We start from the raw sequence: 14,982 nt of genomic DNA, 5'->3' as shown, positions 1-14,982 counted from the left end.
ACCTGTTGCAGATGCATCTGACAATTACAGCACTGATAGCAGTGACCAGCGCACGGTCCTTGTGGAGATGGAATCCCGTGCTAAATGGGATAGAATCAGATAAGATCAAGCAGCTCCAAGCTGGGCTCGGTGAGGCGCGTGGCCATCAGCTGCAGCAGCATTGTATTACACCTGAACCTGTAAACTCATGGCACAGCATATCCCTCATTATGCTGTTACCATCAAGCCAGGGCCTTTGCAACCTTCTTCAGCCAGTATTGCTGAGTGGATGAACCGTCTCAGCCTGCTCCTGAGATCGCCACCTTCACAATTAGCTCAGAAATTCGGGTCTCCACGGGTGAGTACGCACGGGGTACTCACCTGTAAGCCCAATGGAAGTGCCGGTTTCCTGCATGCACTGCACAAGCGCGGGAAACCGGCACTTCCAGTCCCCTGAACGAAGTGGTTCAGAGGTCAAACACGTGCATGGGAGAGGCTGCGCGTGCGCATCAAACTTAGGTTTCTTTTGCAGGTTTTCCCGGGAGGGTAAGCCTCCAGAAGTTAGACATGTAAAAAGCAGGCGTAAGGCCTGCTTTTTACAAGGTAAGTGGTGAATTAATTAAAATTAAAACATTTTTCCACAGGTTTATTATTTTTAAATACTTTAAAGTGAGGTAAGTTTATTTTTAGCCCCGTTAGAAAATAAAATTATTTTTTTCAAAAATTTTAATTATTGTTTAAAATAGTTATTTCATGTAATTTTTAGTTTATTTAAAAAATGTGAATTTTTTAAAACATTTATTTGAAGTTTTAGTGCTATTTTGGGGCCGAGGTATTTGTAAGTTTTGACAGCTCTTCCTGTCAATCTTATGAATGGAGCACTCCCTGCTCCGATTGGCTCTCCATGTCCCACATGATCCCAGGGGACGCACTGAACTAACTGCGCCCCTGGGATACGCAAGCACTGTGCACCGGCAGCTGGACCAGGCCCCGGATCGGAATTCCACGTGGGCCCACAGCTCAATGGCTGGCGCGCAGAGTAAGTGCAGGTCGGGGGCTCGCATCTGCGGGAAGCCCCCGACCCGAATTTCTGGGCCAATGTCAGTTTCATCCAATTCGATTCACTCCACGTGACATCAAGAAACGACTGAGCGCGCTTGATACGGCAAAGTCTGTGGCCCGACAGCATCCGGGCTGTGGTGCTGCAGATTTGTGCTCCAGATCCAGCTGCACTTCTAGCCAAGCTCTTTCAGTACAACTACAACATTGGCATCTACCGATATAGTGAAAAATTACCCCGGAATGACCTGTCAACAATAATCAGGACAAATCAAATTCGGCCAATTAACGCCTCATCACCTTACTCTCAATTATCAGCAAAGTGATGGAAGGTGTAGTCGCCATTGCTATCAAGTGTCCCTTAATGATCAATAACCTGATCATGGATGCTCAGTTTGGTTTCCACCACGTTAACATGGCTCCAGATCTCATTACAGCTTATTCCAAACATGGACAAAGGATCAGAATTCCAGAGGTGAGGTAACGATGATTGCCCCGGACATCAAACAGCATTTGACCTAGTGTGACGTCCAGCAGCCCTGGTAAAATTGACGTAAATTGGTTACAGGGGGAAAATAATTCTCTGGCTGGAGTCATACCTAGCAAAAAGGAAGATTGTTGCAGGTCAGTCATATCAGCCACAGAACATCGCTGAAGTATTTCCTCAGGGCAGTGTTCGAGACACAACCATCTGAAGCAGCTTCATCATTGAAGTTCCAGCCATCATAAGAACAGAAGAGTCTGGATGTTCACTGCTGATTACAGAGTGTTCCGTTCCATTCATAGTTCTTGGGATAATGAAGCCCACATGCAGCGAGAGCAGGACAACTTGCGGGCTTGGGCTGAAAAATGGCAAGAAATATTGCTGACAGACATATGCCAGGAAATGAAAAAATCCAAAAAGAGTGAGTGTAACCACCTCCCCTTGAAAGCCAACGGCATTACCATTGTCGAAACTCCCAGCACAAACATCGTAGGAGACACCAATGACCAGAAAATTAACAGGAGGCGCCAAATAATTAATGTGGCTGCAAGAACAGGTCAGAGGTCGGGTGTTCTGCGGCGAGTATCCCACCTCCTGACTCCCCAAATTCTTTCTCCCATTTACAAGGCAGGAGTGTGATGGAATACTCGCCACTTGCCTTGATGAGTGCAGCTCCAACAACACTCAAGTAGCTCAACAGTTCCAGGACAAAGCAGCTCTCTTGATTGGCACCGATTCACCACTTTAACCATTCACTCCGTTCACCTCCGTTGCACTGTGACTGCAGTATGTACCATGTACTGCAGCAACTCGCAAAGTTTCTTCGACAGCCCCTCCCAAACATGCAAAATCTGTCGCCTGGAAGGACAAGGACAGCAGGCACATTGTGAAAACGACCACCTGCCAGTTCAACTCCAAGTTACACACTATTCAGACTTGGAATTATGTCTCCGTTTCTTCGTCGCCCTTCGGTCAAGATCCTGGAAATCCCTCCCTAACAGCACTGTGGGAGGACTTTCAACAAATGGACAGCAGTTGTTTAAGAAGGCGGCTCACCACCAAATTCTCAAGGGCAACTGGTGATGGGCAATAACGTTTGGCTTTGACTGTGCACACCAACATCCCATGAGCAAATAAAAAAAACGTCAGAAGCAGTAATGGTAGAGATGAGTCATCACCCATTGGCTTAGATTATTGTTACCAGCAGTAACATTTGAGATGGGTCACTACCAGCAATATTAAAATCGGATCACCAGGAATAATGGTGATTAGGGTCACCTACATTATTATTAGAGCCATGTAAGCACCAGTAATATGATCGTAGAGTCACCAGCAGGAATGTAACAGTAGGGGCATAGCCATTAATGTTAGAGTAGGGTCACCCCCAGTCATGTTAAAGTAGAGCCACCGCAAGTAATGTTTGAGTAGGGTCACCCCCAGTCATGTTAAAGTAGAGCCACCGCAAGTAATGTTTGTGTAGGGTCTCCCCCGTCATGTTAATGTACAGGCACCACCAATAATGTTAGTGTAGGTGCATCACCTGTTTGTTAGAGTAGTGTCTTCACCAGTAATGTTAGAGCAAGAGCACCACCAGTGACGTTAGAGTAGAGCCACCAACAGTAATGATAGAGTAGAGTCACCACCACTAAAGTTAGATTAGGGCCAGCACAAATAATGTTAGAGTAGGGTCACCACCAGTAATGTTAGAGTAGAGTCAGCACCACTAAAGTTAGATTAGCGTCAGCACAAATAATGTTAGAGTAGGGTCACCACCAGTAATGTTAGAGTAGGTTCACCACCTATAATGATAGAGTAGAGTCATCACCATTATTGTTGGAGTAGCGTCACCATCAGTAATGTTAGAGCCGATTCAACATCATTCATCATCACAGTAAAAAACACAGTTTAATTAGGCAATGGATGAGCGACAATTTCACCAAATTAAGATGAGGCTCCAAGAAAGATGAGGCAGCACGGTGGCATAGTGGTTAGCACTTTTGCCTCACAGCGCCAGGGACCCGGGTTCGAATCCGGCCTCGGGCGACTGTCTGTGTGGAGTTTGCACATTCTCCCCGTGTTTGCGTGGGTTTCCTCCGGGTGCTCTGGTTTCCTCCCACAGTCCAAAGATGTGCAGGTTAGGTTGATTGGCTATGATAAATTGACCCTTAGTGTTAGGGGGATTAAATACGTGGGGTTATGGGGATAGGGTGGGATATGTGTTGGTGTAGGGGTTACGGGGATCGGGTGGGATATGTGTCGGTGCAGGCTCGATGGGCCGAAATGGCCTCTATCTGCACTGTGGGGTTTCTGTGATTTCTGTGATTTCTGTGAAATCAACGCAATATCCGGGGGAATGTTTGCTTTATCCTTCAGGATTTACTGGACACGCGCAGAGTGCAGTGCTTCTGGGATTACTTTCCGTTAATGGATGCTAATAGACGGAGTTTCATGGACTGAGCTGTTCAATTTCCCCATTGGCGGCCCGGGCGCACTGAAGTTGAAAATCGCTCCTTGTTTGTTAAGTGACTGTAACTAAAGCCAATTATTGTGTAACCGGATTGTCCCACCGGGGCACCGATTGGTCTATAAAGGGGGAGCATTTACGGATCTCAGAAACACTCAAGCCGGAACCGTAAACTAGCTCAGAATTCACACAAATCTTAAAAACAATGGTACGGCCAATAATTCTACAGATACGGGACATTTACTACCATGTCCTCGCAGCATTTGGCATTCCCGGTAAGTCAATGTATACTGTTGCCTAATACCTGTTGACTATCTCAGTGTTAATGTAACAGATTCCGAGAATGTCCACACTGCAGAGTCATTTATTCACCGGGATCAGTCGGTGAAAATCAACGGCAATTCCAGTCGCCCGCACGACCGCTGAGGCGCTGTTCCGGTCGCTGGATCGCGGGCACCGGGCGCTCAATATTCCTCCCTGTACTGAGGGAGGGCGAGGCTGATTCCCCGGCCTCCCCAACAACACATAGCTAATAAAGAATGTGTTGCTCAGTGCCCATCATAATCACGTCTTTTGTGCCGTTGTTCCCTGTCTACATTACGTTGATAATAACTCGGACTGCAGAAACTTCCATCCAACAGGCGTTTTACGAAATAAATTCCACGCTGGAAGGAGCTCACCTCCTCTCTGCAGCGTTTGAGTATAACTTGAACGCTTGTTTTTTATCGGAGTTGAGAATTTTATTTGAATTATATCTTTCCATTAATTGCCGTGTAATTATATTTAATACTTGACTGAAGTTTGCTGGACGGACGGCGTGTTTTCAGCCCCTCGATATTGAATGTTCAGTGATTACCTTCCTTTAAATAAAGTGTCTTCACCATCGCCTATGTTAATGAATAAAACCGTGCGATTAACGCTAAATAGGGACACATCTGAACATTTCCCCACAATAGTCTGTGAGATTTATCTGAATGACCCAGTTACTGACCTCTTGTTGCTCCTTCTTACAGCGAACCTACTGACAATCGTGATTCTCTCCAGAGGAAACTGCGGCCTTTCCAGATGTATCTCTGTCTACATGGTGGCCATGGCAACAGCAGATCTACTGGTCATGATCGTCAATTTATTAGTGAACCGCATTTTACGTTATTACTTTCCACATATATTCCTGTCGTTAACTGCTGTCTGTAAGTTCATTATATACCTGCAATGTGTCGCACTCTATCTGTCGGTGTGGTTTACAGTCTCGTTCACATTTGACCGATTTGTAGCTATATGTTGTAAGAAGTTTAAATCCAAGTATTGCACAGTAAGAACTGCAGCCGCGGTTATAACAACGATCTCTGTCCTGATCTGTTTACAGAGCCTCCTCTATTGGTTTGCATTTGAACCTGAGCGAATAATTAAAAATGTTCACTGGGGTTGCCGCTCCAGAGCGGAGTTTATTTCATTGCCTGTAGGTGTGGCGTTTTCCTGGTTACGTAGCATTTGTTTTTCTTGGCTTAGTTATGCTTTGATATTACTGTTTAATTGTTTGACAGCCAGACGTATTTTAGTGGCCAGTCGAGCCCGCAGGGGACTCCGGGGTCACAGCAGTGAGAATCATAGCGATCCAGAGATAGAGAGCCGAAGGAAATCGATCATTTTACTGTTCTCTGTATCGGGCAGTTATATATTGTTGTGGCTGACAGCTGTAGTATCTGTTTTAACTGCCAGTCTGATAAGCACCGTGCATTACAAAGGAGATTATGCAGCCCCTGCCTATATTGCCACTGAAACCGGATATATGCTCATGTATTTGAGTTCCTGTACAAACACGTGCATTTATGCAGCTACACAAACTAAATTCAGGGAAGAGTTAAAGCAGCTGATGAAAACTCCTTTGACATTTATTTGCAAATAAATAAACAATAAAACAAAATTTCTGGTCCAAACTAGAGTGCAAATACTATGGTTTGCTGTAGTGAAAATTGAAAGGCATCAGAGAACAGTTACTTCACTTTGTGTCTTGTGTTTGTTGTCTGCTGCTTTCCCCTGGTGAACAGAATCGATACCCGCTAAAACAGCGCACTTCCCGCTCAAGATCCAAAGAGAACAGTTATGACTGAGCTTCAGCAGTGGAGTAGAACATGTGGGCGTCAGCGTTAACCTGCTTACACCGTAGTTACTGGAATGAGACGCCCCAGTATAATTAATAGTTAAAGGTTTCTTTAATGTAGAACCTATGTGATACAATCGTGGTTTTCTGCAATTCTGTAATGTTGGTGTGAATGTTGCAGGCGCTGGTCTCCCCATCAGACTCCTCCCCACATTGTCTCCTGGACCAATAGAACGGGGCCTGTCTCCTGATCAGTGTCTCATGATGGAGACAGTAGGAACTTGACTCGTCAATGTGACACTAGACATCTTTGTTCACAAATGTTTACTTAAATCCCAAACTGGTCATCGAAATGTTGTAGAATTGATAACAGGGGAACAGATCATTTTAGCCAAGGAGTTCGTGTCCGCATTTACACAGCACCCGAGAAAATATTTCCATTCACTTTAAACCCCCTGATCTCAACATCCCATCAACCTATTTTTATTCATTGATATATACAATTTAAACTTGAAATGGACGTAATTTCTCCCTCTGTGAATTCCACAACCTCACAACTCTCCATGTAAAGAGGGTTATCCTACTCGCAGTTCTAAATCACTTCCGTTTATTCCTTTATCTATGGCAGTTAGGTCTTGATCCTGAACTAAAGCAAACTCTCTCATTCTATCAATGCTATCACGTCCCTTCTTAACGAAAGTCACCTTGGCACGACTCGTTGAAAGATATAAGTCTGGAATCAATGTACAATCTTTTGAAAACAACCCTACTTGAAAAGGTTAATGTGGTTGTGGAGAGTTTAATGTGTAAAACCAATGGGTAGAGATCTGCACAAAAGAATAGACCGCGATAGATATACGTTGCTGATGAGATATAGATTAATGCTGACATGAAATACTCTAATCCTATGACGGAGGGCACTGTACGGGAAGGGAAAATCAGACTGTCCTGAAGTCTGCTAATGCTATACTGTATTGGTTTATCTTAATGTATTAATATTTACCTTTAGCCTTTGCCTCTTAAGCAGTTAATTTAAAGTAGCACTGAGCTGATGAGCGAGGGCTCACCCTGCAGCAATGATCAGATTCAGGATGCAGTAAGAAGAAATGTAATTAAAGTCATATAATTTTAAACTGATTCATATATTTCATAGAACTTTACTCATTTGATAACAGTGTTGGAAATCTGTTAATTATGTAAAGGAAAACATCTGGAATGTCATCATAATTTTTTATTCGTTCATGGGATGTGGGAGCGCTGGCAAGGCCAGCATTTATTGCCCATCCCTAATTGCCCTTGAGAAGGTGCTGGTGAGCCGCCGACTTGAACCACTGCAGTCCATGTGGTGAAGGTATTCCTACAGTGCTGTTAGGTAGGGAGTTCCAAGATTTTGACCCAGCGATGAAGAAGGAACGGCGATGTACTTCCAAGTCAGGATGTTGTGTGACTTGGAGTGGAACTTGGAGGTGGTGGTGTTCCCCTGAGCCTGATGCCCTTGTCATTCTAGGTGGAAATGTTCGTGGATTTGGAAGGTGCTGCCGAAGGAGCCTTGGCGTGTTAATTTGTACAAATAGCACAGAAAAAAAGACAGAGTTATAATTAAACTTGGTCAAATAGCAATTAAAGGAACAAGAGTGAAATTATTGTTCTTATAATGAACTAAGCTAATTATACGGGTCAGCCAAGAGGAAAACGTCCTCTTTAAGTAAAGATAACTATCATTTATGATAAAAGGATGAGACCATTAAATTTTCCTCATATAGATTTGTATTTTTACTTCTATATGATTAGATAATGCAAAATTGTGAGGATTGATACGAAGAGGCAGTGGAAATGTGACAGTTTGGACTGAGCATTCGCAATGGTCCAAGTAACTGAGTTCAGAATTACAACACGTTTGAATCCCCAACCAACAATCAGCAGCTGTGATTGTAGTTAGTAACTTTAATTGTATGATTAATTACTATTGCTTATACTTTGTGCTAAAATACCTATGCCACATCACTTCAATGCTCAAGAAGTTGATTGAAGACAATTCGCTGACAATAGCTTCAGTGCGTTGTGAATGAGCTTCATTTATTAATCGTGATTAAGTGCCCTATTAAACCGTCACTCTTCAAAGTTCCTCTTGATCCTGAGCTTCTGTAAAAGACAAACTCCACTTGGTTTCAAGTCTCTCGAGAGCCCAGGCTTTGCCAATCCGGCTGCCATCCAGCTTCTGCGGAAGTGATTATGAGTTTCGAGTAAGTCTGTGTAGCAGGCACATTCTCATTTAACTGGAATCAGTCGTACATATGGCACCAGTAAGGCTTCATGCAGAGGTTTTCACTCCATCAGACTCAGATGCGATGCATCTGCACCCAGCTACAATCGTGAGAAGTCGATATGTAATCAATCGCATCATCCAAAATCAAAAAGTAAAATAGAAAGCAAAGTTAACAATTGCATTAACGTGTCAAATTCCATTCCATATGGTTGTGATTCTCGACCTCGTTTCTAATTAAACAGCCAGGACATAAAAATCACTCTTCCCTAAACCTTTCCAATTCTGATGAAGGGTTCAATCTGAAACGTTGCTTTTAATTGTCTCTCCTCCATGCGGCCTGAACTGCTGAGTGTTTCCAGCATTTTCTGTTGTTATATCAGATTTCCAGCTCTGCTCTATTTTGCTATTCACATTGAAGTGTTGTTGTGTGCTCCTGGCATTCCTGTGATCTCTATTTGTTATTAAACGGTGAATAGCCTTCCATGTCCACAAATTACTCTGCCATCTATCACTAATTACATAGTTACTGTGTTCCCCTGAGTACCTGCACTCTATCTCTAATCACACAGAAAATGTGTTCCTCGGAATAACCTGCCCTCTGTTTCTAATCAGACAGTTACTCTGTGCCCCTAAATTAACATGTCCTCTATTTCTAATTACACAGTTACTGTGTTCCCCTTAAATTTCCCTGTCATCTATCACTAATTACAGAGTTAGTTTTCCCCTAAATTACCCTGTCCTCTATCTCTAATTACACTTACTGTGTTCCTCCATATCATCCTGTCATCTCTCTCTAATTATCGTTACTGTGTTGCACTAAATTACCCTGCCCTCTATCGCTAATTACAAAGTTATCGTGTTCACCTAAATTAACCTGTCCTCATTCTTTAATTACAGTTACTGTGTTCCCCTAAATTACACTGCCTCTATCGCTAATTACACAGTTACTGTGTTCCTCTAAATTACCCTGCCCTCTACCTTTAATAACAAATTTACTGCATGGCCCTAAATTACCCCATCTTCTATCTCTAATTACACAGTTACAGTGTTGCCCTAAATCACCCTGTCCTCTATCTCTAATTACACAGTAACAGTGTTCCCCTAAATACACCTGTCCTCTATCTCTATTTACACAGTTACTGTATTCCCCTAAATTACCCTGCCCTCTATCTCTAATTACACAATTACTGTGTTCCCCTAAATTACCCTGTCCTCAATCAGTAATTACAGTTACTGTGTTCCCCTAAATTACACTGTCCTCCATCTCTAATTAAACATACACTGTTCCTCTATATTATCCTGGCCTCTATCTCTAATTACACAGTTACTGTGTTCCCCTAATTGTCCCTGTCACCTATCAATAATAACATAGCTTGTTTTCCCCTAAATTACACTGCCCTCTATCTTTAATTAGACAGTTACTGTGTCCCCTAATTGTCCCGGTCATCTATGACTAATAACATGGTAGTTTTCCCCTAAATTAACCTGTCCTCTATCTCTATTTACACAGTTTCTTTGTTCCCCTAAATTATCCTGCCCTCATTCTCTAATTACACAGTTACTGTGTTCCCCTAAATTACACTGTCCTCAATCTCTAATTACACAGTTACTGTGTTCCCCTAAATTACACTGTCCTCTATCTCTAATTACACAGTTACTGTGTTCCCCTAAATTACACTGTCCTCTATCTCTAATTACACAGTTACTGTGTTCCCCTAAATTACACTGTCCTCAATCTCTAATTACACAGTTACTGTGTTCCCCTAAATTACAATGTCCTCAATCTCTAATTATACAATTACTGTGTTCCCCTAAATTACACTGTCCTCTATCTTTAATTACACAGTTACTGTGTTCCCCTAAATTACACTGTCCTCTATCTCTAATTACACATTTACTGTGTTCCCCTAAATTAAACTGTCCTCAATCTCTAATTACAGAGTTACTATGTTCCCCTAAATTACACTGTCCTCAATCTCTAATTACACAGTTACTGTGTCCCCTAAATTACACTGTCCTCCATCACTAATTACACATTTACTGTGTCCCCTAAATTACACTGTCCTCTATCTCTAATTACACATTTACTGTGTTCCCCTAAATTAAACTGTCCTCAATCTCTAATTACAGAGTTACTATGTACTCCTAAATTACACTGTCCTCAATCTCTAATTACACAATTACTATGTTCCCCTAAATTACACTGTCCTCAATCTCTAATTACACAGTTACTGTGTTCCCCTAAATTACACTGTCCTTTATCTCTAATTACACAGTTACTGTGTTCCCCTAAATTACACTGTCCTCTATCTCTAATTACACAGTTACTGTGTTCCCCTAAATTACACTGTCCTCAATCTCTAATTATACAGTTACTGTTTTCCCCTAAATTACAATGTCCTCAATCTCAAATTATACAATTACTGTGTTCCCCTAAATTACACTGTCCTCTATCTTTAATTACACAGTTACTATGTTCCCCTAAATTACACTGTCCTCAATCTCTAATTACACAGTTACTGTGTTCCCCTAAATTACACTGTCCTCAATCTCTAATTACACAGTTACAATGTTCGCCTAAATTACACTGTCCTCAATCTCTAATTACACAGTTACTGTGTTCCCCTAAATTACACTGTCCTCTATCTCTAATTACACAATTACTGTGTTCCCCTAAATTAAACTGTCCTCAATCTCTAATTACACAGTTACAATGTTCGCCTAAATTACACTGTCCTCAATCTCTAATTACACAGTTACTGTGTTCCCCTAAATTAAACTGTCCTCAATCTCTAATTACACAGTTACTATGTTCGCCTAAATTACACTGTCCTCTATCTCTAATTACACATTTACTGTGCCCCCTAAATTACGCTGTCCTCTATCTCTAATTACACATTTACTGTGTTCCTCTAAATTATCCTGCCCTCTATCTTTAATTAGGCAGTTACTGTGTTACCCTAAAATAATCTGTCCTCCATCACTAATTATACAGTAACTGTGTTCACCTAAATTAAACGGTACTCTATATATAATTACACAGTTACTGTGTTCCCCTAAATTAAACTGTCCTCTATCTCTACTTATACAGTTACTGTGTTCCCCTAAATTACACTGTCCTCCATCTCTAATTAAACATACTCTGTTCTTCTATATTTTCCTGACCTCTATCTCTAATTACACAGTTACTGTGTTCCCCTAATTGTCCCTGTGATCTATCAATAATAACATAGTTTGTTTTCCACTAAATTACCCTGCCCTCTATCTTTAGTTAGACAGTTACTGTGTCCCCTAATTGTCCCTGTCATCTATGAATAATAACATGGTAGTTTTCCCCTAAATTACACTGTCCTCTATCTCTATTTACACAGTTACTGAGTTCCCCTAAATTATCCTGCCCTCTGTCTCTAATTACACAGTTACTTTGTCCCCTAAATTATCCTGCCCTCTATCTTTAATTACACAGTTACTGTGTCCCCTAAATTATCCTGTCCTCTCTCTCTAATTACACAGTTACTGTGTCCCGTAAATTATCCTGCCCTCTCTCTCTAATTACACAGTTACTTTGATCCCCTAAATTATCCTGCCCTCTATCTCTAATTATATAGTTACTGTGTTCCCCTAAATTACACTGTCCTCAAACTCTAATTACACTTTTACTGTGTCCCCTAAATTACACTGTCCTCTATCTCTAATTATACAGTTACTGTGTTCCCCTAAATTACACTGTCCTCTATCTCTAATTATACAGTTACTGTGTCCCCTAAATTACACTGTCCTCTATCTCTAATTATACAGTTACTGTGTTCCCCTAAATTACACTGTCCTCTATCTCTAATTATACAGTTACTGTGTCCCCTAAATTACACTGTCCTCTATCTCTAATTATACAGTTACTGTGTTCCCCTAAATTACACTGTCCTCTATCTCTAATTATACAGTTACTGTGTCCCCTAAATTACACTGTCCTCTATCTCTAATTACACATTTACTGTGTTCCCCTAAATTACACTGTCCTCTATCTCTAATTACACATTTACTGTGTCCCCTAAATTATTCTGCCCTCTATCTTTAATTATACAGTAACTGTGTTCCCCTAAATTTAACGGTAAGCTATTTATCATTACACAGTTACTGTGTTCCCCTAAATTACCCTGTCCTCCATCACTATTTACACAGTTACTGTGTTCCCCTAAATTAAACTGTCCTCTATCTCTAATTATATAGTAACTGTGTTCCTCTAAATTAAACGGTCCTCTATTTATAATTACACAGTTACTGTGTTCCCCTAAATTAAATTGTCCTCTATCTCTAACTATACAGTAACTGTGTTCCCCTAAATTAAACGGTCCTCTATTTATAATTACACAGTTACTGTGTTCCCCTAAATTACCCTGTCCTCTATCACTAATTGCAGAGTTACTGTCTTCCCCTAAATTACCCTGTCCTCTATTTCTAATTACACATTTACTGTCTTCCCCTAAATTTCACTGCCATCTATCACTAATTAAATAGTTACTTTGATCCCCTAAATTACCCTGCCCTCTAGCTCTAGTTACATTTACTGTGTTCCTCTATATTATCCTGTCATCTGTCCCTCATTATACATACTCTGTTGCACAAAATTACCCTGCACTCTATCACTAATTACACAGTTACTGTGTTCCCCTAAATTACCCTGTCCTCTATCACTAATTACACAGTTACTGTTTTCCCCTAAGTTACCCTGTCCTCTATCTCTAATTAAATAGTTACTTTGATCCCCTAAATTACCCTGTCCTCTATATCTAATTACACTCTTACTGTGTACCCCTTTTGATTGTGGGATCGCTTAGCTCTGATTATAGCATGCTGCTTCCGCTGCTGAGCATGCATGTACCTGTGTTGCAGCTTCCCCAGTTTGGCAACCCATTTTTAGGTACGCATTGTATTTCTCCTCGCATACACTTCTGCACTCCTAATTGAACCAAGTTTGCTACGCTGGCTCGAAGGTAATGGGAAATTGAGGGATATGCTGAGCCATGAGGTTACAGATTGTGGTGAAATACAATTCTGCTGCTGCTCATGGCCCACAGCGCCTCATGGATGCCCAGTTTTGAATTGCTAGATCTGTTCTGAGTTTTACATTTATCACGGTGATAGTGCCACACAACACGATGGAGGGTGTACTCAGTGTAAAGACGGGACTTCGTCTCCATAATAACTTTACCATGGTCACTGCTACCACTGCTATCAAGGATAGCTGCATCTGCGACAGGTAGATTGCTCAGGACGAGGTCAGGTAGCTTTTTCCCTCGTGTTGGTTCTCTCACCACCTGCTGCCGGCCAAGACTGGCAGCTATGTCCTTCGGGACTCGGCCAGTAGTGGTGCTATCTTGGTGATGTACATTGAAGACCCCCAGCCAGAGTACATTCTGTGCCTTTTCTACTCTCAGTGCGTCTTCCAAGTTGTGTTCAACATGCAGGAGCACTGAATCATCAGCTGAGTAAGGGCAGTAGGTGGTAATCAGCAGGCGGGTTCCTTGCCCATGCTTGACCTGAAACTTCACGGGGTTCCCAGTCAATGTTGACGGCTCCTGGGTCTAGTCCCCCCCGATTGTACACCACTGTGCCCCCACCTCTGGTGGGACATGACATATCCAGGGATGGTGATGGAGGAGTCTGGGACATTGGCTGAAAGATATGAAACTGTAAGTATGACTATGTCACACTGTTGCTTGACTAGTCTGTGGGACAGCTCTCCCAATTTTGTTACAAGTTCCCAATGTGCGTGACGAGGATTTGGCTGACTCAACTGGGCTGGGTATGCCAGTGGTGAGGTCCAAGCCAAGAGTTCCATCTGCTTTTATTCTTATTCGTAGCGGTTTGGTTCAACTGATTGACTTGTTATTCCATTTCAGAGGCCCGTTCAGAGTCAAGCACATTGCAGTGGGTCTGGAGTCACATATCAACCAGACCACGTAAAGTCAGCAGATTGCCTTCCCTAAAGGACATTATTGAACCAGATGAGGCTTTACGACAATCTGATAGTTTCATGGTAATCATTACTGATACAAACTTTTTTATTCCAGACTTTTATTTAATTAATGAAATTAAATTCCTCAGGTATTATGGTGGGATTTCAACTCACGTCTCGGGATCACTAGTCCAGGCCTCTGGATTACAAGCACAGTAACATAAACACTATACCACCGTACACTCATAGGAGCCCACAGTTAGAAATTGCATCATGTTAATGTCTCACTTTCTTAAGTCCTACTGCTTGTCAGTTTTAGCTCACTTCCTGTTCAGAGACACACTGATGGAGGTACATCTCATAGAGCTCTGCCTGCAAAAAAGAAAGGAGTATTCCCATGTTAATAAAGGAAATTCAAGAATGAATTGCGTCAAAACTGGAATGTCTGGTGAATATAATTGTCGAGAGACAGATATATACAAATATAGAAGATAAATACAGGGCCTGTAAAAGGCAAATATAATGCAAATGTCGATATAGAGAAGTTTATAGGTCGATTGTTAGGATCAGAGAGAGGACAGAAAGACAGGAAAAATTCACCTGTTTCTCAACCACAACACATTTGACATAGTCACGGTTTGCTTCTAGTTTCTTTTTCTCCTTCCTCAATAGA

The 14,982-nt window shown here is 41.8% G+C and overlaps 1 pseudogene; it reads left to right on the top strand.

Moving 5' to 3' along the window:
- The first annotated feature begins 4,191 nt into the window (after positions 1-4,191).
- LOC147082185 (putative G protein-coupled receptor 139) overlaps positions 4,192-14,982 on the top strand; it is a 66,240-nt pseudogene continuing 55,449 nt past the window's right edge.

Source organism: Somniosus microcephalus, unplaced genomic scaffold, assembly GCF_052327205.1.
Source record: "Somniosus microcephalus isolate GS21.2 unplaced genomic scaffold, FLI_Smic_1.0 scaffold151, whole genome shotgun sequence".
Classification (NCBI taxonomy): domain Eukaryota; kingdom Metazoa; phylum Chordata; class Chondrichthyes; order Squaliformes; family Somniosidae; genus Somniosus; species Somniosus microcephalus.
Note: the sequence above shows the minus strand (reverse complement) of the source record. Positions and strands in the feature narration are given on the sequence as shown.